The sequence below is a fragment of the Passer domesticus genome, chromosome 9 (genome assembly GCF_036417665.1).
Source record: "Passer domesticus isolate bPasDom1 chromosome 9, bPasDom1.hap1, whole genome shotgun sequence".
Taxonomy (NCBI): Eukaryota; Metazoa; Chordata; class Aves; order Passeriformes; family Passeridae; genus Passer; species Passer domesticus.
In genome coordinates, this window is record NC_087482.1 from 4,423,117 (window position 1) to 4,449,754 (window position 26,638).

General features: G+C 55.2%; 3 long non-coding RNA genes across 3 annotated transcripts; all 3 read right to left on the reverse strand.

The window, feature by feature from the left end:
• Positions 1–335: 335 nt before the first annotated feature.
• LOC135307056 (uncharacterized) lies at positions 336–2,469 on the reverse strand. The gene is made up of 3 exons (XR_010367797.1): positions 2,370–2,469; positions 1,571–1,741; positions 336–1,040 (listed from the first exon to the last, which is right to left on the reverse strand). It is a non-coding gene; the product is annotated as an uncharacterized LOC135307056 (long non-coding RNA).
• A 3,373-nt stretch (positions 2,470–5,842) lies between these two features.
• Positions 5,843–7,557, reverse strand: LOC135307550 (uncharacterized). Its single transcript, XR_010368285.1, has 5 exons — positions 7,465–7,557; positions 6,734–6,805; positions 6,565–6,645; positions 6,376–6,477; positions 5,843–5,945 (listed from the first exon to the last, which is right to left on the reverse strand). It is a non-coding gene; the product is annotated as an uncharacterized LOC135307550 (long non-coding RNA).
• A 9,781-nt stretch (positions 7,558–17,338) lies between these two features.
• LOC135307057 (uncharacterized) lies at positions 17,339–19,931 on the reverse strand. The gene is made up of 4 exons (XR_010367798.1): positions 19,156–19,931; positions 18,970–19,068; positions 18,409–18,516; positions 17,339–17,752 (listed from the first exon to the last, which is right to left on the reverse strand). It is a non-coding gene; the product is annotated as an uncharacterized LOC135307057 (long non-coding RNA).
• Positions 19,932–26,638: the final 6,707 nt, after the last annotated feature.

Sequence of the window (26,638 nt, forward strand, 5' to 3'; positions counted from 1 at the left end):
AGCTCTTTCTGCAAATCTATGCCCTTAACCTGACGCTTTTTTAAAAAGCAAGTAAATAAATCATATGCTGCTTGCCTTTCCATTTCCATTTTTGAGAACGTCAGCGCTGTTGCAGCCCTTCAAGGTTTCGGCAGCACGTATCGGCCGGGCTCTTCTATAAGGTCACCCAGGGCGCGGCGCTTTTCGCTTTTTCAGCAGTGCTTATTCGCCGTCCTTGCTGCTGTAGGACCCGAACTCGTTCACCGATCCACCGTGGTTGCCATTACCGATATCACGTCTGGGGTCACCATTTGTGGTAATCGGCGGAAGAAATGCGGCACTCAATATGAGTGATCAGCAAATCTCAAAACTTTATTGATAGGCACATACATTTATATTGGTGTTAATGAGGCTAATACATATTGCAAAAAGCGAGCTCATTATTGGTTAGTTACTTATCAGCTAACTACGCCTACCTTATCATTCTTGAGGCTACTATGCTGCAGCTGTTTACATATTTTCTTCATGTTTCTAACTAACGATCCATCCTGATGTTGCACCAAGGGCACAGTGCCCTTGCCAGGTTTGGACACTGACTGCTGACTCCTATCCTCGTCTCCTTCTTGCTTAATTAACGGTATTATGTCAGTGTGACCTTTGTTAGCTAGCCAGCTGTTCACAAAATCCTCCACAACCTTCAGTGTTGCCTAGAGGGCAAGGCCAGGGGGCTCAGGGGCAGAGGAAGGGATGTGTTGGTCTCAGGATGTGCTGGAAGGTGCTGGGCTGGTCCTGGGGTCCCTAGCGGAACTCGGGTTGGCTGGGATGGGACAGACGGAGAGAAAAAAAGGAATAAAGGAAGCTTGGGGAGGCCCATGGGGAGAGCAGGTGGCAGTGGGAACTACGGGGCAATAAGACGCTTCCTTGTCGACGGCTCTTCTGGGGTCCTCTTCACAGAACACTTGAGAGGGCTGTCCGGGCCATTCCTGCTGCTGGAGGAGCTGCTCACGCTCTCTGGGTGTGAGGTGCAGCCACCGTCTTTAAACTCCTGTCCCGAGGTGCTCCTGTGGAGAGAGGAGGTGGCTGATGCCCCAGCTGCCAGTGGCACACAGGGACCCTCGTGCACAGCACGGTCCAGAGCTGGCAAGGCTCCCCAGCACGGCTGGAGCTGCTGGCACAGCTGGGCCCAGCTGGACAGCTGCCCCTCAAGGCCCCGGCCAGCAGGGCACGGCTCTGGGCAGGGTCCCTGGCCAGGAGCGGGCCCCAGAGCACCTCTGCCTTTCAAGGGCAACCTCGGCCCTGCTCTTTCTCTTCCCCACCTCCCTCTGCCTCTGCCCCGTGCCCCTGGGGCTGCTCTTGGCCAGGCAGCCTCAGTGGGAGCCAGCACTGGCTGCAGCCCCAGCGGGGCCCCCAGGACAAGGCCCAGCAATTGAGAGGCCAGTGGAAGCACTGGGCAGCAGCAGAACCCTCAGCAGAGTTATTTGGACAATCATGGACTGGCCACAACCCCACTGCAGTCTCAATGGGAATGTTCCCTGACCACGTTAGACTTTCAAAAGAAGCTGTTTGAGGGGGAGAGCAACAAAACACTCACTGTTTTCTCTTCCCGATTCCAAATACCGGATTCCAAACAAGCACAACACGAAGACAAGCTCCAAACAAAACATAAATGCCAGTATTGCTAGCCAGTAGCCTGTTTCCTGATAGAAACCCCTTCCGAGGCCATCCTGGGCATTGGGAACAGGTCTTGTGGTGCCGGCTGCATCTGTGGGAGCGATGGGGACCGTGAGACCATGCTGTGCTGCACTGCTGAGCTGGCAGCACGGTGGATACGGGCAGGACGTTCTCTGTTTCCCCCAGAGCTGGGGCCTGCAGGCACCTTGCCGGCCCTTGGCACAGGCTGTGCCAGCCATCAAAGCCCAGCAGGCCGGGAGGAGAGCCCGGGGCCAGCGCAGCTGCTTGGGCAGTGGCTGCTGCCAGGGACACGGGCCAAAGCCATCCCTGAGCAGCCACTGCCAGCCCTGGCCCTCCCTGCCCCGTGACAGCTCCCCCAGCCCCAGGGGACAGGCTCAGGCCCTGTCAGGACCCAGCGCAGCCCCTGCCCAGTCGGGAGCCAGGGCTGCCTCTGGCCCTGGGCTGGCGGCAGGGCTCCCGCTCGGGGCTGCTCCTGTGCCTTGGGCCTCTGGGCACTCAGGGCCAGCTCCGCAGCAGCTGCAGCGCCAGGGACGTTGCTGCAGCAGTCCCGTTTCCCCGGGGCTCTGAACCAGCTCCAGAGGCCTGGAAGCCGAGGCGCCTCCAGCTTTGGCTGCTGCCGGGCCGGGCAAGGGCAGGCCCTGGGGGAAGAGCTGCTGCCACACAGCCCCGGCCAGGGCTGAGCCCGGCACAGCAATTACCTGCTGTGCCTGTGCCCGTGTCTGGCTTTGCCTTCCTTCCTGCAGCTAGGGCTGCCAATGAGCCACTGCTTCTCCCTGAGTGTTCCTCCTCCTGAACAGCCTTTTGGTCCATCACTTGAAAAAGGTAAAAAGGGACAACTGGATCAAATGGAAATATTCCCCACTGGGGAGGTGGAACCTTCAGGAGGCAATGCTTGTCTAAGTCACAGGTAAAGATCAAGAAAAAGCCCAGGTAATTGGGGCTGGGCCAGTGCACTCCCTTGTGCAAACAGCTGCACCTCCTGATCTTCTCAGAGACTGGGAAATGGCAGGTGATCTCAGGCCCACAGTACAGTTGGGGCACCCTATCAGCTAATGCCAAATTCCATCCTGCAGAGGCTGGGGAGGAATTGCAGCCAGGCCAGGGTGGGAAACAGCCCTGCAGGGTGTGAAAGCAGCAGCGGCGCAGCGAGGCTGCCATGGATCCCTTCCTGCTGCGCCGGGCACGGCGTGTCCAGATTTGCAGCCAAAGGCAAAGGCTGCTGAGTCCCAGGGGAAGCATGAGAGAAATGCACCTACCTTGTCCTCGGGGTGCTTCCTTCTGTGTTTGTCTCCAGAATTCATCTGAGTCATGAGACGTTTTGGCGGCAAATAATTGGGTCTTTCCTTTTGGAGGACCTTAAGAGAAAGTAGTTCCATTTCCCAGGAATGGATCCCACAAAAGCGGGACTCAGCCTGTGGGGTCAGCAGGGTCACACTACTCACCCATGCCATGGGAGGTGGGTTGGGGCCAAGCATCTGGCCCTGGGGCTTGAGAAGTCCTCCCTGCAGACACACCTGTAACTCAACAGCCACAGGAGCTTCTGCCATCTCTGCTGATCTGCACGGGCACCACTGAGCCGCAGCAGCGGTGAGGGGATCATGCAGGGCGCGGGCACACACGTGCATGGTTCTGTGCTGGCACCTGCAGCGCTGCCTCCCTGGCCCAGCTTTGGGCTCTGAGCTGGCAGCTCTCCCAGGGGAAAGGCCTTGACCTACCCTCAGCATCTCCCAGAGCCTCAGTCCTGGATGTGGGGCCTTCACCGGCAGGTTCAGCTGCAAAGAAAGGCAGGACAGAAGAGCTCCTGTGGCACTGCAGGAGATCCTCAGGCTGCCCACAAGGCTCAGCCCCGGGGCACAGCCCTGGGCCCGGCCCCTTCCCTCTCTGCTCTTCTCTGTGACTGCACAGAGCACACAGAAGGACACACTGGCAAAGCACACGGGAGGAGGACTGAAAGCTAAATGCTCCTTCCTCCCACTGACAGTGATCCTGTGGGATCCCTCAGGGATGCAGAAGGGAGCAGGGAAAGATTCTCAGAATCCTTCAGCCCTTACATAATGTTAAGGGAAATGGTTTATAAATGAGCTTTGGTTGCATTGATCCTGATTATTCACTCAGGAAAGACAGAATGAAAACTTGCCTCCAGCATCCTCCAGGAACTTCAAACCATCCTTCATCAGGACTTCCTGAAAACCCATGTCACGACTCCAGTCTAGAAGGGAGCAGAGATCAGAACCATATCTGTGGCATGCTGGGAACCCCTAATGCGACAGGGAAAAGGGCACTGCAAGGGGGTCGGGTAAGGCTATGGGACCCAGATGGGAATGGACATGGCCAAAGCTGCACAGGGGCCTGGGGAGCTCTGGGCTGGCTCCTCATCACTCTCCACACTCTTTCCCTGCCCTCAGCAACATCCCTGGGAGGGGTGGCTGGAGTAGCCCAGGGCCCTGGGGCTCTCTCCCTCAAACTCACAGAAAATCCTCCCTAAAGCCCTGGGGGAAACTGCAGAAGGCAGTGCCACAGCTATGCCTCCCTCCTACACTCCCTCCTGCCCTCCTTCTGCTGGGACAGCTCCCAGATCCCAAGGGCAAACAGCCAGGCCGTCTCAGGACACACTGCAGCCTTGCTCTCCCCCTCTGTCCTTTCCCCACCATGGGCAGCCCGTGCAGTCACTGCCAGGTTTCAGGACATGTCTCCCATGGAGGGACCCCAGCAGGGCTGCTCAGTACCCGAGTGCCTTGAGCCTGCTCGGGATAATTCCCCTGGGCTGTGCTGCTCTAGTCCAGGCTGTGCCCGCACTGCCAAGCAGCAGAGAGGGCAGCTCAAGCCTCAGCAGGGCTCAGGCCCAGAGGCACGGCAATTACCTCCTGTGCCTGTGCCTGGCATGGCCTCCCTTCCTGCAGCCGAGGCTGGCACGGAACCACTGCTTCCTCTGGGGAGTGCTTCCATCTGCACAGGCTCTCCTTTGATTTCTGGAAAATGGAAAAGAGACAGCTGGATCAGATGGAAACATTCCTGACTGGGAATGGGAAAGGTGAGGCATCACTTGTGAAAGGAATGGATAAGGATCAGGAAAACACCCAGGATTTTGGGACAACCTAAGGCTGCTTCCTTCCTCAAACAGCCCCAACATCTGATCTGCCCGGACATCAGGAAATTGCAGGGGATCAGAGGGTGGGCATGGACTGTGGTGCAATTGGGGCTGTCTGTCAGTTGATGCCAAATGCCTTCCTGCAGAGGCTGGGCAGAAGCTGCAGCCAGGCCAGGCTGGCAAACAGCCCTGCAGGGCGTGAAAGCAGCAGCGGGGCAGCGAGGCTGCCATGGATCCCTTCCTGCTGTGCCGGGCACGACGTGTCCAGATGTGCAGCCAAAGCCCCTGGCTGCTGAGTCCCAGGCGAAGCATGAGGGAAATGCACCCACCTTGTCTTCTCTGCAGACATTCCTTCAGCATTTGCCACATGATTTCTAATGGGTCCTGGAATTTCTTGCCTGCCATGTCTTTGGTCTCTCCTGTCAGAGGACCTTAAGAGAAAGTAGTTCCATTTCCCAGGAATGGACCCCACAAAAGCAGGGCTCAGCCTGAGGGGTCAACAGGGACACACTAGTCACCCCTGCCATGGGAGCTGGGCTTTTGTGCAGCATCCAAGGTAGGAGTTGGTGAGGTCGTCCCTGCAGACACATCTGTAACACAACAGCCACAGAAGCTTCTGTCACCTGGTCCTGACCAGTCAGTCAAACATTACGCCTTGGTGGGACAGTGAGAACATACCTGCAGAATGCTCGGGGGGCTTCACAACATCAGAGCGCCAGGCTAATGGAGAATCCTTCCCAGCCTCCCAGTCTGGAAGCAAACCAAGATGAGAACTGTTTCCATTGTGTGCTAGGGCTGGCTCTGGCCCTGGGCTGGCGGCAGGGCTCCCGCTCGGGGCTGCTCCTGTGCCTTGGGCCTCTGGGAACTCAGGGCCAGCTCCGCAGCAGCTGCAGCGCCAGGGACGTTGCTGCACCAGTCCCGTTTCCCCGGGGCTCTGAACCAGCTCCAGAGGCCTGGAAGCCGAGGCACCTCCAGCTTTGGCTGCTGCTGGGCCGGGCAAGGGCAGGCCCTGGGGGAAGAGCTGCTGCCACACAGCCCCGGCCAGGCCTGAGCCCGGCACAGCAATTACCTGCTGTGGCTGTGCCCGTGTCTGGCATTGCCGTCCTTCCTGCAGCAGGGGCTCGCACCGAAGATGGAGTGCTTCCTTCAAGAAATGCCACCTTCCACTGAAGCACTATGTCCATCTCTTGACAAAGGAAGGGAGACAGCTGCATCAGATGGAGCTGTTCCCCACTTGGGCGGTGGCATCAGAGGTAATATTTGTGAAATTTATGGAGCAGAAAAATGGCCAGATTCCAGTGGCATAATGAGAGCTCTTCCACCTCCAAACAGCCACCCTTTTCCTAATCTGCAGGGCTGGATATAGTGGGGGATCTCAGGGTGTGTTATAGTTTCGGCTGCCTGTCAGCTGATGCCAAATGCCTTCCTGCAGAGGCTGAGCAGAAGCTGCAGCCAAGGCCAGGCTAGGAAACAGCCCTGCAGGGCGTGAAAGCAGCAGCGGGGCAGCGAGGCTGCCATGGATCCCTTCCCGCTGTGCCGGGCACGGCGTGTCCAGATGTGCAGCCAAAGCCCCTGGCTGCTGAGTCCCAGGGGAAGCATGAGAGAAATGCACCCACCTTCTCTTGTCTGCAGGGGTTCCTTCAGCTCTTGCCTAATCTGTTTGGATGGTTGCAGGGACATCTTATCTGTTGTATCTTGGACTTTCCCTGTTGGAGTACCTTAGAGAAAAATATTTCCTTTTCCCAGGAATGGATCCTACAAAAGCAAGGCTCAGCCTTTGAGGTCAGCAGGGACACACTACTCACCCCTGTGATGGGAGCTGGGCTTGCGTATAGCATCCAAGGTAGGAGCTGGAGAAGCTGGAGAAGTCCTCCCTGTAGACACATCTGTAACACAACAGCCACAGAAGCTTCTGTCACCTGCTTCCTGCCCGCTTGTCTACAATTCTTCCTTGGTGGCACACTGACAACATACCTGCAGGAGGCTCCAAAGGCTTCAAAACTTTCTTCATCCAAGCTGATGGAGAAGCCTTCCCAGCACCCTCATCTAGAACGGAGCACAGATGAGAACACTTTCCAGGGTGTGCTGGGATCCCCTTCTGCCACAGGGAACTGGGCACTGCAAGGGGGGTCGGGTAAGGCCGTGGGAGCCAGATGTGAATAGACATGGCCAAAGGTGCACAGGGGCCTGGGGAGCTCTGGGCTGGCTCCTGGTCTCACTCTCCGCACTCTTTCCCTGCCCTCAGCAACATCCCTGGGAGGGGTGGCTGGAGCAGCACAGGGCCCTGGGGCTCTCTCCCTCAGACACAGAGGAAATCCTCCCTAAAGCACGGGGGCAAACTGCAGCAGGCAGTGACACAGCTATGCCTCCCTCCCTCCCTCTGTCCCTCCTGCCCTCCTTCTGTGGGGACACCCCCCAGATCCCAAGGGCAAACAGCCATGCCCTCTCAGGACACACTGGAGCCTTGCTCTCCCCCTCTGTCCTTTCCCCACCGTGGCCACCCCGTGCAGTCACTCCCAGGTTTCAGGACATGTCTCCCATGGAGGGACCCCAGCAGGACTGCTCAGTACCCGAGTGCCCTGAGCCTGCTCGGGATAATTCCCCTGGGCTGTGCCGCTCTAGTCCAGGCTGTGCCCGCACTGCCAAGCAGCAGAGAGGGCAGCTCAAGCCTCAGCAGGGCTCAGGCCCAGAGGCACGGCAATTACCTCCTGTGCCTGTGCCTGGCATGGCCTCCCTTCCTGCAGCAGAGGCTGGCACAGAACCACTGCTTCCTCCGGGAAATGCTTCTTTCTCCGCAGGCTCTCCTTTGTTTCTGGAGAATGGAAAAGAGACAGCTGGATCAGATGGAAACATTCCTGACAGGGAATGGGGAAGGGGACAATTTCAGGAGGCATCACTTGTGAAAGCAATGGATAAGGATCAGAAAACACCCAGGATTTTGGGACAACCCAAGGCTGCTTCCTTCCCCAAACAGCCCCAACATCTGATCTGCCTGGACACCAGGAAATTGCAGGGGATCAGAGGGTGGGCATGGACTGTGGTGCAATTGGGGCTGCCTGTCAGCTGATGCCAATTGCCTTCCTGCAGAGGCTGGGCAGAAGCTGCAGCCAGGCCAGGCTGGGAATCAGCCCTGCAGGGCGTGAAAGCAGCAGCGGGGCAGCGAGGCTGCCATGGATCCCTTCCTGCTGTGCCGGGCACTGCGTGTCCAGATGTGCAGCCAAAGGCCCCGTCTGCTGAGTCCCAGGAGCAGCATGAGGGAAATGCACCCACCTTGTCTTCTCTGCAGACGTTCCTTCAGCATATGCCACAAGATTTCTAATGGGTCCCGAAATTTCTTGCCTGCCATGTCTTTGGCATCTCCTGTTGTAGGACCTTAAGAGAAAGTAGTTCCATTTCCCAGGAATGGATCTCCCAAAAGCACGGCTTAGCCTTTGGGGTCAGCAGGGACACACTACTCACCCCTGCCATGGGAGCTGGGCTTTTGTGCAGCATCCAAGGTAGGAGTTGGTGAGGTCGTCCCTGCAGACACGCCTGTAACACAACATCCAGAGAAGCTTCTGTCACCTGGTCCTGACCAGTCAGTCAAACATTACGCCTTGTAGAGATAGTGAGAACATACCTGCAGAATGCTCGGAGGGCTTCACAACTTCAGAGCGCCAGGCTAATGGAGAATCCTTCCCAGCCTCCCAGTCTGGAAGCAAACCAAGATGAGAACTGTTTCCATTGTGTGCCAGGGCTGGCTCTGGCCCTGGGCTGGCGGCAGGGCTCCCGCTCGGGGCTGCTCCTGTGCCTTGGGCCTCTGGGCACTCAGGGCCAGCTCCGCAGCAGCTGCAGCGCCAGGGACGTTGCTGCACCAGTCCCGTTTCCCCGGGGCTCTGAACCAGCTCCAGAGGCCTGGAAGCCCAGGCGCCTCCAGCTTTGGCTGCCGGGCCGGGCAAGGGCAGGCCCTGGGGGAAGAGCTGCTGCCACACAGCCCCGGCCAGGCCTGAGCCCGGCACAGCAATTACCTGCTGTGGCTGTGCCCGTGTCTGGCATTGCCTTCCTTCCTGCAGCAGGGGCTGGCACCGAAGATGGAGTGCTTCCTTCAAGAAATGCCACCTTCCACTGAAGCACTATGTCCATCTCTTGACAAAGGAAGGGAGACAGATACATCAGATGGTGCTGTTTCCCACTTGGGCGGTGGCATCAGAGGTAATATTTGTGAAATTTATGGAGCAGGAAAATGGCCAGATAACAGTGGCATAATGAGAGCACTTCCACCTCCAAACAGCCACCCTTTTCCTAATCTGCAGGGTTGGATATTGTGGGGGATCTCAGGGTGTCTTGCACTTTGGGCTGCCTGTCAGCTGATGCCAAATAACTTCCTACAGAGGCTGGGCAGAAGCTGCAGCCAGGCCAGGCTGGGAAACAGCCCTGCAGGGCGTGAAAGCAGCAGCGGGGCAGCGAGGCTGCCATGGATCCCTTCCTGCTGTGCCGGGCACGACGTGTCCAGATGTGCAGCCAAAGCCCCCGGCTGCTGAGTCCCAGGGGAAGCATGAGGGAAATGCACCCACCTTGTCCTCCCTGCCGCATTTCCTTCAGCTCTTGCTTCGTCTGTTTGGGTGGTTCCAGGGATATCTTGTCTCTTGTGTCTTGCATCTTCCCTGTCAGAGGAACTTAGAGAAAAATACTTCCATTTCCCAGGAATGGATCCCACAAATGCAGGGCTCAGCCTTTGAGGTCAGCAGGGTCACACTACTCACGTATGCCATGGGAGCTGGGTTGGGGCCAAGCATCCAGCCCTGGAGCTGGAGAAGTCCTCCCCGCAGACACACCTGTAACTCAACAGCCACAGAAGCTTCTGCCATCTCTGCTGATCTGCATGGGCACCACTGAGCCGCAGCAGCGGCAGTGAGGGGATCGTGCAGGGCGAGGGCACACACGTGCATGGTTCTGTGCTGGCACCTGCAGCGCTGCCTCCCTGGCCCAGCTTTGGGCTCTGAGCTGGCAGCTCTCCCAGGGGAAAGGCCTTGACCTACCCTCACCATCTCCCAGAGCCTCAGTCCTGGATGTGGGACCTTCACCGGCAGGTTCAGCTGCAAAGAAAGGCAGGACAGAAGAGCTCCTGTGGCACTGCAGGAGATCCTCAGGCTGCCCACAAGGCTCAGCCCCGGGGCACAGCCCTGGGCCCGGCCCCTTCCCTCTCTGCTCTTCTCTGTGACTGCACAGAGCACACAGAAGGACACACTGGCAAAGCACACGGGAGGAGGACTGAAAGCTAAATGCTCCTTCCTCCCACTGACAGTGATTCTGTGGGAGCCCTCAGGCCTCCAGAAGGGAGCAGGGCAAGGTTTCCAGATTCTTTCAACCTTAAGATTATGTTAAGGGAACTGGTTAATAAGTGAGCTTTTGTTGAATTGATCCTGATTATTTACTCAGGAAAGGCAGAGTGAAAACTTGCCTCCAGCATCCTCCAGGAACTTCAAACCATCCTTCATCAGGACTTCCTGAAAACCCATGTCATGATTCCAGTCTAGAAGGGAGCAGAGATCAGAACCATTTCCATGGTGTGCTGGGATCCCCTTCTGACTTAGGGAACTGGTCACTGCAGGGGTTGGGTAAGGCTGTGGGAGCCAGATGCGAATGGAGATGGCCAATGCTGCACAGGGGCCTGGGGAGCTCTGGGCTGGCTCCTGGTCACTCTCCAACCTCTTAGCAGGCCCTTTGCAACATCTCTGGAGGGGTGGCTGGAGTAGCCCAGGGCCCGTGGGGTCTCTCTCCCTCCCACAGAGGAAACCCTCCCTAAAGCCCTGGGCAAAACCATCCCCAGCACTTCCCAGGGAGCAGGGAGCGCTGTCCCAGGAAAGGGCAGCCAGGCTGCCGGCTCACCTGCTCGCCACGCTTGCAGTGGAGCAGCCTGGGCAGCCCTGGCAGGCAGGGCCATGGCCAGGAGCAGCATGAGTAGGAGGCGCAGAGCAAGGGCCATGCTGCCTTGTCCTCCGCCAGTCCCGCAGCTCTTGCTGCCACCGCTGTCCCGACACCGCTGTCCCAACGTCAGCACCGCTGCTGCCACCGCCGCTGCTGCCGCAACAGTTGTGCTCAGGGACTGACTGCTGGCTCCCTGTGCTGCTGTGCACCACGGGGCTCTGGCACCTCTGGCACCTCTGTGACCTCAGGGCCTGCTGAGAGCTCAGCCTGCTGTGACCCCAGAGCCCTGCTGTGACCTCATGGCCTCAGCTGTACCCCCAAAGTGTGCGCCCAACCGCATGAGTGGACTGCCCTGATTGTAAATGGTTTGCTTCATCAAAGGGCCATTGCTCAGCAAAACCTTTCTTTTGCCTGCTGACATTGCTGGTCAGGCTGCGTCCCTCAAGATGCTCTTGATTGTTGCAGTTCAAATTTATTTTATTGATTCCATTTCAAGTCTTGTTTAAGAGCTCTGTTGTGCCCCCATGTTTTTCCTGAGTTGGTTTACCTGTGGGTTTTACCCTCCCTCCAAACTGTCCCTCGTGCCCTTCCCCACCCCTTGTTCCAGCTCTTTCCCTGCCTGTCAAGGCAACCCAACACCTTGGTTCCCAAATCTTTGGGTAATCCATGACTGCAATTCCCCTGTGGAATTCCCCTACTCCTGGAAACCCCATTGGCCCTTGTGACTCATCCTCTCCACCCTCCTACCCCAATTGGCCCCAGACACTTATTGTAATCCCCTCACTCCTCTCCTGAGGATTCCCTATTGGTTCATTGTTTGCATCCACCCCATGACTTGTATGTGTACAAAACCCCTTGGGCAGTACAGCTAGGGGCTTCTCATCCTGTTCTCTTCGCCTGGACTAAGCTGTTCCTTGCGGAACCTGAAGACAGGGAGCCTCCTCCTTTCTCCTGTGCCTCGTCCCTGTCGTGGCTTGTGTCTGGCACTGGAGAGCAAGTGGCACTAAAGGCTCTGCTTCTGGTAAATCCCCATAGCGAGGCAGTTCCCGACTCCTGCCATAGTGCCGGAGTTCTAAGAGCTAGCCCAGGTTCCAGCACTCACTTCACTAATGTACCGAATGTCCCTTCTTCAGTGCCTGCTCTGGTGCTCTGCCATCTCACACAGCAGAGTGTGATTCACATACTGCAGCCCAGAGTTAGGTTGTTGCAACATTGAAATGGGTGTGGTTGGCAGGATGGCTGGGCATAAATCACTACAGAACTAAAGCAAATGCGTGCACGGTCCCAGGCTGGACTTGAATAGACACAGGAATTGTGGAAAGATGAGGACAAGATAGCAGAGAACAATGGAAAAAACAGCTGAAAGGAGGACATGCTGAAGGAGTTATTTGTGCACATTTGGGGGTATATTTTCCTTGGGTGCAAAGCAAAGTGAAAAGCTCCTAAATGCCCAAAAGATGAGAACTGTGTGTGGTAAATAGATATGATTCATGCTGACAAGATTGAAAGAGTAATCAATATTGATAAAGTAATTAATATTTGGAAATAATAAAACAGTTAAAGGTGTAATGCCAAGCAAGAAAAGGAATGGAGGGTTCCCCCCCCCCTCCCCACCGTTCTCCTGCAGATGTTCAGAACAGGAGGAAGCAAGAGATAACAATGACTGAATTTAGTTGGAAGAGAGGAGAATTTGGTTGGACACCAGTAAAATGTTGATTATATGAGATTCACTGTTTTAATGTTAGAACACACTATTGGCTTATACTGTAGCAGCTTGGTGCACATGTGTAATCCAAAAGGTGAACTCCAGGACATGGAGGAAGAGGAGAGGCCTTCCTCAAAGAAGATCCCCAAAGCGTGGTACAACTTACTTAAAGAAGTGTGGAGCATGAGTGGTAAAGGTGATGATGAGGGCAGTGATACAAGTGTGATGAATTGAAAATGGGAGGAGATGGTAAGGACATACAGCATAAAAAGGGGAATGTTGGCTTGACAAGCCTGTACATGAGGTGACGGGGGTCCAAAAGCCCTGCACTCCGTACCCCACGCATACCCCGTGAGGTTATTTTTGCTTATATGCTATTATCACGACCAAATTATTCGTAATTTATCCGAAATGATATTGTCAATATTTTGAGTGTATTCAATTGTGTATATATTAAGCTACATAATTCAAATTGCTGTTACATTTCATTTTGTTTGGGTTTGTTTTTTTGGTTTTTTTGATTGGATAATTGGGCAAATATGACCTGTGGAATGTCCTCCACAGCAGAGTGTCAGACCTCTGGATCTTTTTAAACAATTTTATCAAGGTGGATCTATGGCAGCTTCAGCTGGTGCCTCTGGGGGATCTTGAACAAAGAACCCCTGAGCTTTTCTACCCTCCCAGGTGAAGTGTGATAGTCTGGGGTCTTCCTGCTGTGTCCGAGTGCCGGGCCACTGGCTGGCACCACAGGTCCCCAGACCCTCTGCTGAGGCATCCCTTTCCTAGAGTCAAGTTTAGTCTGTCACATTTGGCTTTTCTCTGCCGGTGCAGCGTGACCCGGCGGGGCAGCTCCGCCTCGGCGCCTCGCCACCGCCATCCCGGCACGGCGGCTGGCCCTGGGCCGCGGCAGCCCCGAGCCGCACGGGCCCGGGAGGGACTGCTGGAGGTCCCCGTCCCCTGCGTGCCTCAGCAGACACTCCAGCCCCACTGCATGCAGCAGGAGGGACACAAAGCACCTGCACGCTTATGAGAGTCCACAGCTCTTTCTACATGTGAAATGAGACCCCAGAACCCCGACATGTGCCTCAGGAGAGATCCCAGCACCCTGCATGTTATGAATAGAAAGTTGTATTTTTTTTTAAGTTTCAGAGTTAAAAAAAACAAGTCAGACCGGTCAGACTTCTTTGGTTTCTCTGCCAAAGAAAAAGTTCTTAATTACCCGTTAATGGCCAGTGATTAACTATTGTTTCCCTGATGCTGGCCGCTTGCCAAGAAGACACCAGGAAAGACCCTCCAGGGTAAAGAGAATGGGCAGTGACACCAGAGCCAGCATGCAAATGAGAAATGCATTGCACCCTGGGTTTTTACAGTTTTACAGTTTTTACAAGAAAAACCCCTAAAATCACGAGCCAACAAGTGACTTAAGTGACGTCTAAGGATGGGAGCATAGTCCCATACCTGCTTGGACCTTTTTGTTTCTCACCCTAACCTAAAAAGATACTGATTAAAGAGACACCCTGGGTTTTTAAACAAACAAGCTAGGACTCTACGACTCTCCCGTGAGGACAGAGTCCCCAGCTCTGTCTGCAGACCAGCGGACAAAGCTGCATCATCCTCCTCCTTCGTGCCACGCCTGGGAGCAACGGCGGTGTGGGCACGACCTGTCAATTTCTCCCCACCTGAGCTGATTCTTCTTAATAAAGGCATTAAAAAGGAGAAAGATCTCCTGCCCATTTATTTCACTGCACACCTTGGGAGAGATCCCAAACCCTCTGCATGCCTCACACAGGATTCCAAATCCCTTGCATGACTTGAAGTGGACCCCAGTGCCCTCCATGCCTCAGAGGAAACCTAAAATATCCCTGGGTGTGCCGCAAGGGACCCCAGCCCCTCGTGCACCTTAGGGGGACTCCAAAGCCCCCACGTGCCCTACAGGGAAGTCCAGGCCAGCTGTGCCGAGTGTTTCGACCTGGAAATAAAGTCTGGTTGCACCTGGGTTGTTGTGTCTCTGGGGCTGCTATCCAGCCCTGTCAGACCCTGAGGCCACACAGCCCTTCCCTTCCCTTCCCTTCCCTTCCCTTCCCTTCCCTTCCCTTCCCTTCCCTTCCCTTCCCTTCCCTTCCCTTCCCTTCCCTTCCCTTCCCTTCCCTTCCCTTCCCTTCCCTTCCCTTCCCTTCCCTTCCCTTCCTTCTGGCCCTGGCTGAGAGCAGCAGACCCTGTGCAGCACCCTGCATTGGTGATGGCCCATCAATTAGGTCCTATCAAGTGTGTGTTAATTAGGGAGGAGCTTTGTTTTGCCTGCTGACATTGCTGGTCAGGCTGTGTCCCTGGAGATACTCTTGATGGCTTCCCTCTTTTCCTGGGCATGGCACTGGAGGAGGTCTGGGCCCAGATGATCCCACGGAAGGAAATGTCCCTCAGCCCAGGGACGCTCAGCATGGGCTGCCCCATCCCCTCGGGGCCCCACCGCTGGTCGCAGCAGCCCCTGCCTGGCTCCTGCCTGCCCACACCATGCCCATCCCCAGCTGCCCCTGGGCAGGGAGCTCAGCCAGTGCTGGTACCAGGTGGCCTTTGCTGCTACTGCCATCAGAGACTGGGGTGACAGCTCCATCTCTTTATTAACAGGGAAGAGGTGATTTAGGAAGCTCTCAGACAGTGCTAACTTGAGCACTTCTAAATCCTGTTCTAGGGCTTTCACCTTCAGCCCTGCATGGAGTGCTGGGCCTGTCGCCTCCAAGCACCACAAGGGTTGGAGGGGCAAATATAAACTCATCAGACTCATCATCAGACTCAGAGCTGCTGCTATTGCTCTTCTGGCTGCAGAGGTCTCGTGACCAGCCACCAGCTTTCAGCTTTTCTTCAAGATGGTGCCTGTGAAGAGAGGAGGTGTCTGAGGCCCCGGCTGCCAGTGGCACACAGGGACCCTCGTGCACAGCAGGGCCCAGAGCTGGCAAGGCTCCCCAGCACGGCTGGAGCTGCTGGCACAGCTGGGCCCAGCTGGACAGCTGCCCCTCAAGGCCCCGGCCAGCAGGGCACGGCTCTGGGCAGGGTCCCTGGCCAGGAGCGGGCCCCAGAGCGCCTCTGCCTTCCAAGGGCAATCTCGGCCCTGCTCTTTCTCCTCCCCACCTCCCTCTGCCTCTGCCCCGTGCCCCTGGGCTGCTCTTGGCCAGGCAGCCTCAGTGGGAGCCAGCACTGGCTGCTGCCCCAGCGGGGCCCCCAGGACAAGGCCCAGCAATTGAGAGGCCAATGGAAGCACTGGGCAGCAGCAGAACCCTCAGGAGAGTTATTTGGACTAACATGGACTGGCCACAACTCCACTGCAGCCTCAATGGGAATGTTCCCTGTCCACGTTAGACTTTCAAAAGAAGCTGTTGGAGGGGGAGAGCACAAAACACTCACCGTCTTCTCTTCCAGGAATACCAGATTCCAATGCAGCACAACGTGAAGACAAGCTCCCCACCAGCCACAATGGACATTAACTCCAACAAACAGCGAGTTCCCTGACACAAACCGCTTCTGAGGCCCTTCTGGGCATCGGGAACACGTGTTGTGCTGCCGGCTACATCTGTGGGAGCAATGGGGAGCGTGAGCCCGTGCTGTGCTGCACTGCTGAGCTGGCAGCACGGTGGATATGGGCAGGACGTTCTCTGTTTCCCCCAGAGCTGGGGCCTGCAGGCACCTTGCCGGCCCTTGGCACAGGCTGTGCCAGCCAACAAAGCCCAGCAGGCCGGGAGGAGAGCCCGGGGGTAGCGCAGCTGCTTGGGCAGTGGCTGCTGCCAGGGACACGGGCCAAAGCCATCCCTGAGCAGCCACTGCCACCCCTGGCCCTCCCTGCCCCATGACAGCTCCCCCAGCCCCAGGGGACAGGCTCAGGCCCTGTCAGGACCCAGCGCAGCCCCTGCCCAGTCGGGAGCCAGGGCTGGCTCTGGCCTGGGCTGGCGGCAGGGCTCCCGCTCGGGGCTGCTCCTGTGCCTTGGGCCTCTGGGCACTCAGGGCCAGCTCCGCAGCAGCTGCAGCGCCAGGGACGTTGCTGCACCAGTCCCGTTTCCCTGGGGCTCTGAACCAGCTCCAGAGGCCTGGAAGCCGAGGCGCCTCCAGCTTTGGCTGCTGCCGGGCTGGGCAAGGGCAGGCCCTGGGGGAAGAGCTGCTGCCACACAGCCCCGGCCAGGGCTGAGCCCAGCACAGCAATTACCTGCTGTGCCTGTGCCCGTGTCTGGCTTTGCCTTCTTTCCTGCAGCAGGGGCTGCCAATGAGCCACTGCTTCTTCCTGGGTGTTCCTCCATCTGCACAGCCTTTTGGTCCATCACTTGAGAAACATAAAACAACAGCTGGATCAGATGGAACAATTCACCATTTCTTTGGTGCCATCTTCAGGGCAGCCTGATAATCAAAAATGGGGATAAGATTCACAAAATATCTGGGCTTTTGGGGCTGGGCCAGGGCCCTCCCTCCTCCAAACAACTGCTAGTGCTGAGCAGAAATTGTGAGGGGCAAGCGTAGGATGAGTTACACACGTGCATTGTTTTGTGCTGTCACCTGAAGCTCTGTCTCGCTGGCCAAGTTTTGGGCTCATGAGCTGGCAGCTCTCCTAGGGAGGAAAGCCTTGACTTACCTTCACCATCTCCCAGAGGCTCAGTCCTGGACATGGGTTGGGAAGCCAGATCATTTTCACCAACCGAGTTAGCTGCAAAGAAAGCCAGGAGGCAACAGCTCCTGTGACCCTGCTGAAGATTCTCCTTCAGGCCCGAGTGGCAGTGAGGGCACCTGGGTGATTGGTGCCCTCCAAAGCACTCCCTCAGCTCTGCCTTCCACTCTGAAGCAGGGGCAGGGGGACCTCGTGCCTGCAGTGGCCCCACACTGGGATGGAAGGAGCCCCTTGCAGGGCAGTTGGGGCAGAAAGGACTCCCTGGAGCTGCCAGCAGCTCTAAAGCCAGCCCCGGGCAGGGCCAGGGCTTGGCAGTGGCAGCAGGAGCAGCTCAGGCTCCCTGGGGCTGGCAAAGGAGCTGCCAAAGGCTCAGCCCCGGGGCACAGCCCTGGGCCCGGCCCCTTCCCTCTCTGCCCTTCTCTGTGACTGCACAGAGCACACAGAAGGACACACTGTCATTGCACACAGGAGGAAGATGGAAAGCTAAATGCTCCTTCCTCCCACTGACAGTGATCCTGTGGGATCCCTCAGAGCTCCAGAAGGGAGCAGGGGAAGATTTCCAGATTACTTTAACCCTGAGATTATGTGAAAGGGAAATGTAGCATGAGCAAGCTCTTGCACATGGACATTGATTATTCTGTCAGGAAAGTCACACTGAACTTGCCTTCAGCATCCTCCAAGGACTTAAAATGGTTATGCACCAGGACTACCAAATAATCCATATCAGGATCCCAATCTAGAAGGGAGCAGAGATCAGAACGATATCAGTGGCATGCTGGGATCCCCTTCTGCCACAGAGAACTGGGCACTACAAGGGGGTCGGGTAAGGCCGTGGGAGCCAGATGTGAATGGACATGGCCAAAGCTGCACAGGGGCCTGGGGAGCTCTGGACTGGCTCCTGATTACCCTCCACACTCTTTCCCTGCCCTCAGCAACATCCCTGGGAGGGGTGGCTGGAGCAGCACAGGGCCCCAAGGCTCTCTCCCTCACACACAGAGGAAATCCTCCCTAAAACATGGGGGCAAACTGCAGCAGGCAGTGACACAGCTATCCATCCCTCCCTCCCTCTGTCCCTCCTGTCCTCCTTCTGTGGGGACACCCCCCAGATCCCAAGGGCAAACAGCCAGGCCCTCTCAGGACACACTGGAGCCTTGCTCTCCCCCTCTGTCCTTTCCCCACCGTGGGCACCCCGTGCAGTCACTGCCAGGTTTCAGGACATGTCTCCCATGGAGGGACCCCAGCAGGACTGCTCAGGACCCGAGTGCCCTGAGCCTGCTCGGGATAATTCCCCTGGGCTGTGCCGCTCTAGTCCAGGCTGTGCCTGCACTGCCAAGCAGCAGAGAGGGCAGCTCAAGCCTCAGCAGGGCTCAGGCCCAGAGGCACAGCAATTACCTCCTGTGCCTGTGCCTGGCATGGCATCCCTTTCTGCAGCCGAGACTGGCACGGAACCACTGCTTCCTCTGGGGAGTGCTTCCATCTGCACAGGCTCTACTTTCATTTCTGGGGAAAGGAAGAGGGACAGCTGGATCAGATGGAGGTACTCCCCATTGGATAGGTGTCATCTTCAGGTGGGAATGCTTGTCGAAGTCATGGATAGGCTTCAGGAAATCAGATGGGCTTTGGGGTCTCTCCCTAAAACCCTTCCTCCTCCAAACAGTTGTGCCTCCTGATCTGCCTGGACACCAGGAAATTGTGGGGAATCTCACGGTGAGCATGTCCTGTTGTGCAATTGGAGCTGCCTGTGAGCTAATGCCCAATGCCTTCCTGCAGGGGCTGGGCAGAAGCTGCAGCCAGGCCAGACTGGCAAACAGCCCTGCAGGGAGTGAATGCAGCAGCGGGGCAGCGAGGCTGCCATGGATCCCTTCCTGCTGTGCCGGGCACGGAGTGTCTAGATGTGCAGCCAAAGCCCCTGGCTGCTGTGTGCCAGGGGAAGCATGAGGGAAATGCACCCACCACGGCGTCTCTCCAGATCATTCAGCATCTGGTCTACAAGTTCAGAAGGCGTCAGGGATTCATTTTCTCCTTTAGCGTGGGTCTGTCCTGTTGGAGGACCTTAAAAGAAAGCAGTTCAATTTCCCAGGAATGGATCCCACAAAAGCAGGTCTCAGCCTGTGGGGTAAGCAGGGACACACTACTCACCCCTGCCATGGTATTCGGGCTTGCGTGCTTCATCCAGCCCAGGAGCTGGAAAATTCCCCTCGGCAGACACATCTGTAACTCAACAACCAGAGAAGCTTCTGTCACCTGGTTCTTGCCAGATTGTCAATCACTATTCTATGGTAAATATAGATATCTTACCTGGATCCAATCTATCTTCCAGCCAAGGTGCCAGAAAAACATTTCTAGCATCCCAATCTACAAGGGAGCACAGATCAGAATCATTTCTGTGGTATCAACTGACAGAATGAGAGGACACAGTCCTAAGCTTGCCAAGAGAAATATACGCTGGATATTAGGAAAAAGCTTTTTACAGAAAGTGTAGTGAAGTACTGGAACAGTTTGCCCGGGGAGGTGGTGGAGTTATCATTCCTGGATGTGTTTTAAAAAAGACTGGAAGTGGCACTCCATGCCATAGTGTAGTTGAGGTTTTAGGGATGGGTTGGACTTGATGATCTTGATGGTCTCTTCGAACCCAGTGATTCCGTGATTCTGTAATTCATAGTGTGTTGGCATCCCCTTCCGTCTTAGGGAACTGGGCACTGCAGGGGGCTGGGTAAGGCGATGGGAGCCAGATGTGAATAGACATGGCCAAAGCTGCACAGGGGACTGGGAAGCTCTGGGCTGGCTCCTGGTCACTCTCCACACTCTTTCCCTGTCCTGTGCAACATTCCAGGAGAGGAATATGGGGTTGCCCAGGGCCTATTGGGACTCTCTCCCTCACACACAGAGCAAACTATCCCCAGTGCTTCCCAGGGAGCAGGGAGCGCTGTCCTGGGAAAGGGCAGCCAGGCTGCCGGCTCACCTGCTCGCCGCGCTTGCAGCGGAGCAGCCTGGGCAGCCCTGGCAGGCAGGGCCACGGCCAGGAGCAGCAGGAGTAGGAGGCACAGAGCAAGGGCCATGGTGCCTTGTCCTCTGCCAGTCCCGCAACTCTTGCTGCTACCGCTGTCCCGACACCGCTGTCCCAATGTCAGCACCGCTGCTGCCACCGCCGCTGCTGCCGCAACAGTTGTGCTCAGGGACTGACTGCTGGCTCCCTGTGCTGCTGTGCAACCACGGGGCTCTGGCACCTCTGTGACCTCAGGGCCTGCTGTGAGCTCAGCCTGCTGTGACCCCAGAGCCCTGCTGTGACCTCATGGCCTTAGCTGTACCCCCAAAGTGTGCGCCCATCCGCATGAATGGACTGCCCTGATTTTAAATGTTTTGCTTCATCAAAGGGCCATTCCTCAGTGAAACCTTATTTTTCACCTACTGACATTGCAGGTCAGGTTGTGTCTCTGGAGAAGCTCAGAATTCATACAGAATTCACAGAATGACGAGGTTGGAAGAGACCTTCAAGATCATCCAGTCCAACCCATGTCCCAACACCACAACTAAACCATGGCACCGAGTGTCACATTCAGTCTTTCTTTTAAACCCATCCAGGGATGGTGACTCCACCACCTCCCCTGGCAGGCCATTCCAGAATTTTATCACTCTTTCTGTGGAAAACATTTTCCTAATATCCAACCTACATTTCCCTTGATGCAGCTTGAGACTGTGTCCTCTGGTTCTGTCAGTGCTGCCTGGAGAAAGAAACCAACCCCACCTGACTACAACTACCCTTCAGGGAGCTGTGGAGTGATAAGGTCACCTCGGAGTCTCCTTTTCTCCAGGGTAAACACCCCCAGCTCTCTCAGTCATTCCTCACCAGGGCTTGTGCTCCCAGCCCCTCACCATCCTCGTTGCCCCCTCTGGATGTGCTCGAGCGACTCAATGTCCTTCCCAAACTGATGGCCCAGAACTGGACACAGCACTCGAGGTGCGGCCTCACCAGTGCCAAGAACAGGGACAGAATGACCTCCCTGCTCCTGCTGGCCACGCTGTTCCTGACACAGGCCAGGAGCCATTGGCCTCCTTGGCCACCAGGCCACACTGCTGGCTCATGTTCAGCTGGCTGTGACCAGTGCCCCCAGCTCCCTTTCTGCCTGGCCACTGTCCAGCCACACTATCCCCAGCCTAGAACACTGCAGGTGCTTCTTGTGGCCAAAGTGCAGCACTGGGCACTTGCACCTACTGAGCTTCATCCCACTGGACTCTGCCCATCCCTCCAACCATTCCAGGTCTGCCTGCAGAGCCCTCCTACCTTCCAACAGATCAACACACTCTCCCAGCTTAGTGTTGTCTGCAGATTTGCTAATGAAAGACTCAATCCCCTCATCCATGCTGTCAATAAAAGCATTGACCAGAGCTGGCCCCAGCACAGAGCCTGCAGGGACACCACTGGTGACTGGCTGCCAGCTGGGTGCAGCACCGTTCACCAGCCCTCTCTGGGCCAGCCATCCAGCCAGTTCTGAGCCCAGCAAAGAGTGTTCCTCTCCCGGCCCTGGGCTGCAGCTTTTCCAGGAGCGTGCTGTGGAAGACAGTGCAAAGGCCTTTCTGCAGTCCAAATAGACACATCCACAGCCTTTCCTGCATCCACCAGGCAGGTCACTTGCTCGTGAAAGGAGATCAGGTTGGTCGGACACGACCTACCCCTCCTAAACCCCTGCTGGCTGGGTCTGCTACCCTGGCCATCCTGTAAGTGCTGTGTGATGGCACTCAGTATAAACTGTTCCATCACCTTACTGGGTCCTGAGGTCAGACTGACTGGCCTATAATTACCAGGATCCTCCTTCCCACCCTTGTTGTACATGGGCGTCACATTGGGAAGCTTCCGGTCATCTGGATCCTCACCAGTGAGCCAGGACTGCTGATAAATGATGGAGAGCGGCTTCAGCAGCTCATCTGCCAGCTCCCTCATCACCCTGGGGTGGATCCCATCTGGCCCGATAGATTTAGGAACATCCAAGCAGCTCAGCAGTTCTCTGGCTGCCTCCTCTTGGCTAACAGGGCCCATTCTGCTCCCTGACACCATCTACCAGCCCAGCAGGACACTTGTCCTGAGGCCAAGTCGTCTTCCTACTAAAGACTGAGGCAAAGAAGGTGTTCAGCGCCTCTGCCTTGTCCTCATCTGCAGTTCCTAAATTCCCTCCCACATCAAACAAAGAACAAAGGTTGGTCTTACCCTTCCTTTTATCGGTGATATATTTGTAAATACATTTTTTTATTATCCCTTACAGAAGTCGCCATTTAAATTTCAAACTGAGCTTTGGCCTCCCTAATTTTTTTTTTTCCTACGTGCTCTAGCAGCTCCTTTAAAAACTTCCTGAGAGACTTGACCCTCCTTCCAAAGATGATACATCCTCTTTTTATTCCTAAATTCCTCCAAAACCTCCTTGCCCATCCAGGCTGGGCGTTTGCCTCATTGACTCATCCTTTGGCACCCAGGGACAGACTGTTCTGTGCCCTCAAGATCTCTGGTTTGAAGCATGCCCACCTTTCCTGGACTCCTTGGTTTTTAAGGGCTGCTTGCCAAGGAACTCTCTGAAGAAGTCTCCTAAACAGGCCAAAGTCTGCCCTCTGGAAGTCATGTGTAAAAGTCTTCTTGATGTTCCTCCTGTTTTCACAAAATACCAAGAATTCTTCATACATTGGTGTTCCCCTGTCTGAGACATAACATACAACAGACCACTCGTGTTTCCTCAGAAAAACAGCCTTGTTTATTGTCTGGAGTGTTCTTTTATAGCCCATTCAAATCTCCTGGGCCAAGACAGCTCATTGGTCTATCTGTGTGCCCCCAGACTCTGAACCAAGACAATGTCTGCATCCTAGGAGAGTTCCCTTTGGATGTGAGCTTCTGTCAGTCAGACACAGAGGCTAGTACATGGAGCTGAGCTGGACTGCTTATTAGAACTTGATTAATGCTGACTACAGATCAGCTTGCAATGCAACAAATTCTATAATTTCATGATCACTGTGCCCCAAGCGGCCTCCAGCCACCACATGTCCCCCCAGCCCACCTCTATCTGCAAACAGCAGATCTAACATAGTCCCTCCCCTGCTGGGCTCACCCACCTGCTGCAACCAACACTTGTCCTCCACACACTCTACAAATTTCCTGGGCTGCTTTTTTTCTGTTGTATTAAGTTCCCAGCAGATGTCTGACAAGTTGAAGTCACCTACAAGAACAAGGGCTGATGATCCTGAAACATCCTCTAGCTGTTTGTAGAATGAGTTGTCCACCACTTCTTCCTGGTTGGGTGGATGATGACAGACTCCCAGTAGGATGTCAGCCTTGTTGGCCTTCCCCCTAATGCTCACCCATAGGCATTCCACTTCATCATCATTAGTTTCAATATCCATGGTGTCCAAAGCCTCTCTAATATAAAAAAAAGCCACGTCTCCACCTCTTCTCCCTTTCCTGTCTCTCCTGAAGAGCTTGTAGCCATCCAGTGTAGTGCTCCAGCCATGTGAGGCATGCCACCACGTTTCTGTGATGGCAATGACATCACAGCTCTGCTGCTGGACCATGGCCTCCAGCTCTTGCTGTTTGTTACCCATGCTGTGTGCACTGCTATCCATGCACCTCAGCTGGGCTGCTGATTTCATCCCTAACTCAGGCTTACCACCCTTGGGCCTGCTTCCAGACAGCCCAGCTGCATCCCGTTCCCTCTTCAAACCTAGTTTAAAGCCCTCTAAACAAGTTCTGCAAGCTCATCAGCTAAAAACCTTCTGCCCTTAAGAGAGAGCTGGAGCCCATCTGGTTCCAGCAGGCCAGGTGCCATCAAAGCTGCGCCATGATCAAAGAATCCAAAATTCTGCCAATGACACCAACCCTTGAGCCACTTGTTGATGATACGAGCTCTCCTATTGCTTTCACCATTTTTCTCAGCCACCAAAGGGACTGAGGAAAAGACTACCTGTGTCCCTGTTCTATGAACCACTTGTCCCTGTGGCCTGAAGTCCCTTTCAATGGTCCTGACACTCCTCTTCTCAATCTCATCACTGCCAGCCTGGAGTTTCAACAGTGGATAATAATCAGAGGACTGAATGAGCCCAGGAAGTCCCTGAGGAATATCCTGCACCTGGGCCCCAGGGAGGCAGCAGAGCTCTCTGTGGGGTGGGTCCGGTTGACATGGGGCCCTCTGTTCCCCTCAGAAGGGAATCACCCACCACGATTACCCTTCTTTCCTTTTTGATGTTAGAGGTGGCAATCCATGTTACAGATTAATCATAATTGGGAGGCTCTCTGGGCAGATAATTTTCTTCTTAATCATTTGGCTGACTCTCTAGATCCAGGGGCTCATACCTATTCTGAAGTGGCCCCTGGCTAGGGGATGGGGGTCGGGAGGAATTTTTATCATAACCTCCCCGTGCAGGGACCATTTCCACTCCCCTTCATCTACAGGTGTCCTTCTCTTGCCTGACAGTGTGCAGCACAGGAGTCCTGTGACTCTTGCTGGGCCTTCCGTAAGGATGGAAGGGCTGAACTCCATCAATCTATTTCCCTTTCACTTTCCCTGATACTCCTTAGTCTTTAAACTTCCTCCCTAAGCTCGGCCACCAGTGAAAGGAGATCATTCACCTGTTCACACCACAGGCAGCTTTTCTCCTCACTGCCCCCTGAAACCACTGCTAAGCTCAAACACTCTGCACAGGAATGGGTCAGGACACAGACACATTCTTTTTGGAGGGTTCCATCTAGTTACTTGTACTAACTACAGTTTTCGATTGCGTAAAAACCACTACTGCCAGAAACACCAAAACCAAGCAACCAACAGAAACACTGCAAACAACACACAGTAAAACTTCCTAACAAGAAAACCTGCAACCCTGCCTGCTTGCCCTGCCTGTGCACACTGCCTCGTGAATTGTCCCTCAGAGACATGCCACGGCCCTGTTTGCCCACTCCTGTTTGCCGTAAACCCTAGAGGCCTCTTTTAATCCGCTGGCTAACCAAGGAGGGAGGAAGCTGCACCCCATCCCTGCGTAACTCACAGGCGCTTGATGGCTTCCCTCTTTTCCTGGGCATGCCGCTGGAGGAGGTCCAGTCCCAGATGGTCCCAGGCAAGGAAATGTCCCTCAGCCCAGGGACGCTCAGCATGGGCTGCCCCATCCTCCCCGGGGACCCGCCACTGGTCACAGCAGCCCCTGCCTGGCTCCTGCCTGCCCACACCGTGGCCATCCCCAGCTGCCCCTGGGCACGCAGCTCAGCCAGTGCTGATCCTGGCTGGGCTTTGCTGCTGCTACCACCCGCACACTGGGGTGACAGCTCCATCTCTTTAGTGCAAGAGAAGAGCTGGGCCAAGCCCTGCCCACCTTCAGTAGGGGCCAGAGAGCAGCGCCAGTGCCTTCAGGGGGAGAGGACCTTGTCTGGCTGGAGGCAGCATCTGCACAGCCACAAGCTGTTAAAGCAGCTGGCACAGGGACATCGGGCATGGGCATGGAGATGTGCGATGCAATTAGAGGTCCAGTTCTCCCTTAGGTGTTTGGCAGGACATATGAAGGGAGGAAGATACAACTGTGAAAGAGGCCATGGCAAGAGACACAGGGAACAGAGGCTCTGCTATACCTATCATGCACTGCTTGTGCCCATCCTGCAAGCAGAATATCATTGAGATTCATCAAAGTGGAATCAGGGCACGTGTTCCTGTCTTGCTTTGAACCTCTACAAGATCCGTGGGGAGAGTGAGCCCGTGATGTGCTGCACTGCTGAGCTGGCAGCACGGTGGATACGGGCAGGACATTCTCTGTTTCCCCCAGAGCTGGGGCCTGCAGGCACCTTGCCGGCCCTTGGCACAGGCTGTGCCAGCCAGCAAAGCCCAGCAGGCCGGGAGGAGAGCCTGCTGGGCTTTGTTCTTTCTCAGCCAGCAGGAAGCTGAGAGAAGCCCCTGCTCTGGAACTGAGGCAGTTCTTGCACAAGCAAACAAAGATGGTGACTTGAAAAGATTCCCACTGTGCTCAAGGTTTGCCTCTGAAGACTAAGAGTTGAGCTGGTCAAGAATCCCTGGAAATATCTGGGAAATGGTTTTACGTCACTTGGTTGTGACTAGGTACAAAGTTCCCGTGGGAAAAGATCTTTGCTTAAGCATCAGGCTGGGTGTCTTAGGGTGTCTTAGTTCTTCACAGAGTAAAGATTACCACAGAAATGCCATTTTATTTTTTATTGTATAAGTGTAAAAAACTTTCCAGAACTGTAAAACTACTTTAAAAATACAAATGTATTCTGGAAAAAGGGATGAATATTTTGGTGATATATCTCTACAAAAAATATTTCTAAATATTTCTAAAAATTAAAAGTGAAGAAAAAATAGGTTTGCCTTTTCAGGATTTTAATACTATTTTGTAAAGTCCTTAACTACTACACTACTCGGGAATAAATATTTAGGGATGTCTCTCTACAGTAAATAAATTTTAAAATATTTTTTCAAAAGTCAAATTTCTAAAAATGAAAAACAAAGAAAAATAGTGTCACTTGTTCTCAGGAGCCCCATGCTGCTGCCTGCCCCCGGGCTCCCCCATCCCCTCGGGGCCCCGCCGCTGGGCACAGCCGCCCCTGCCTGGCTCCTGCCTGCCCACACCATGGCCATTCCCAGCTGCCCCT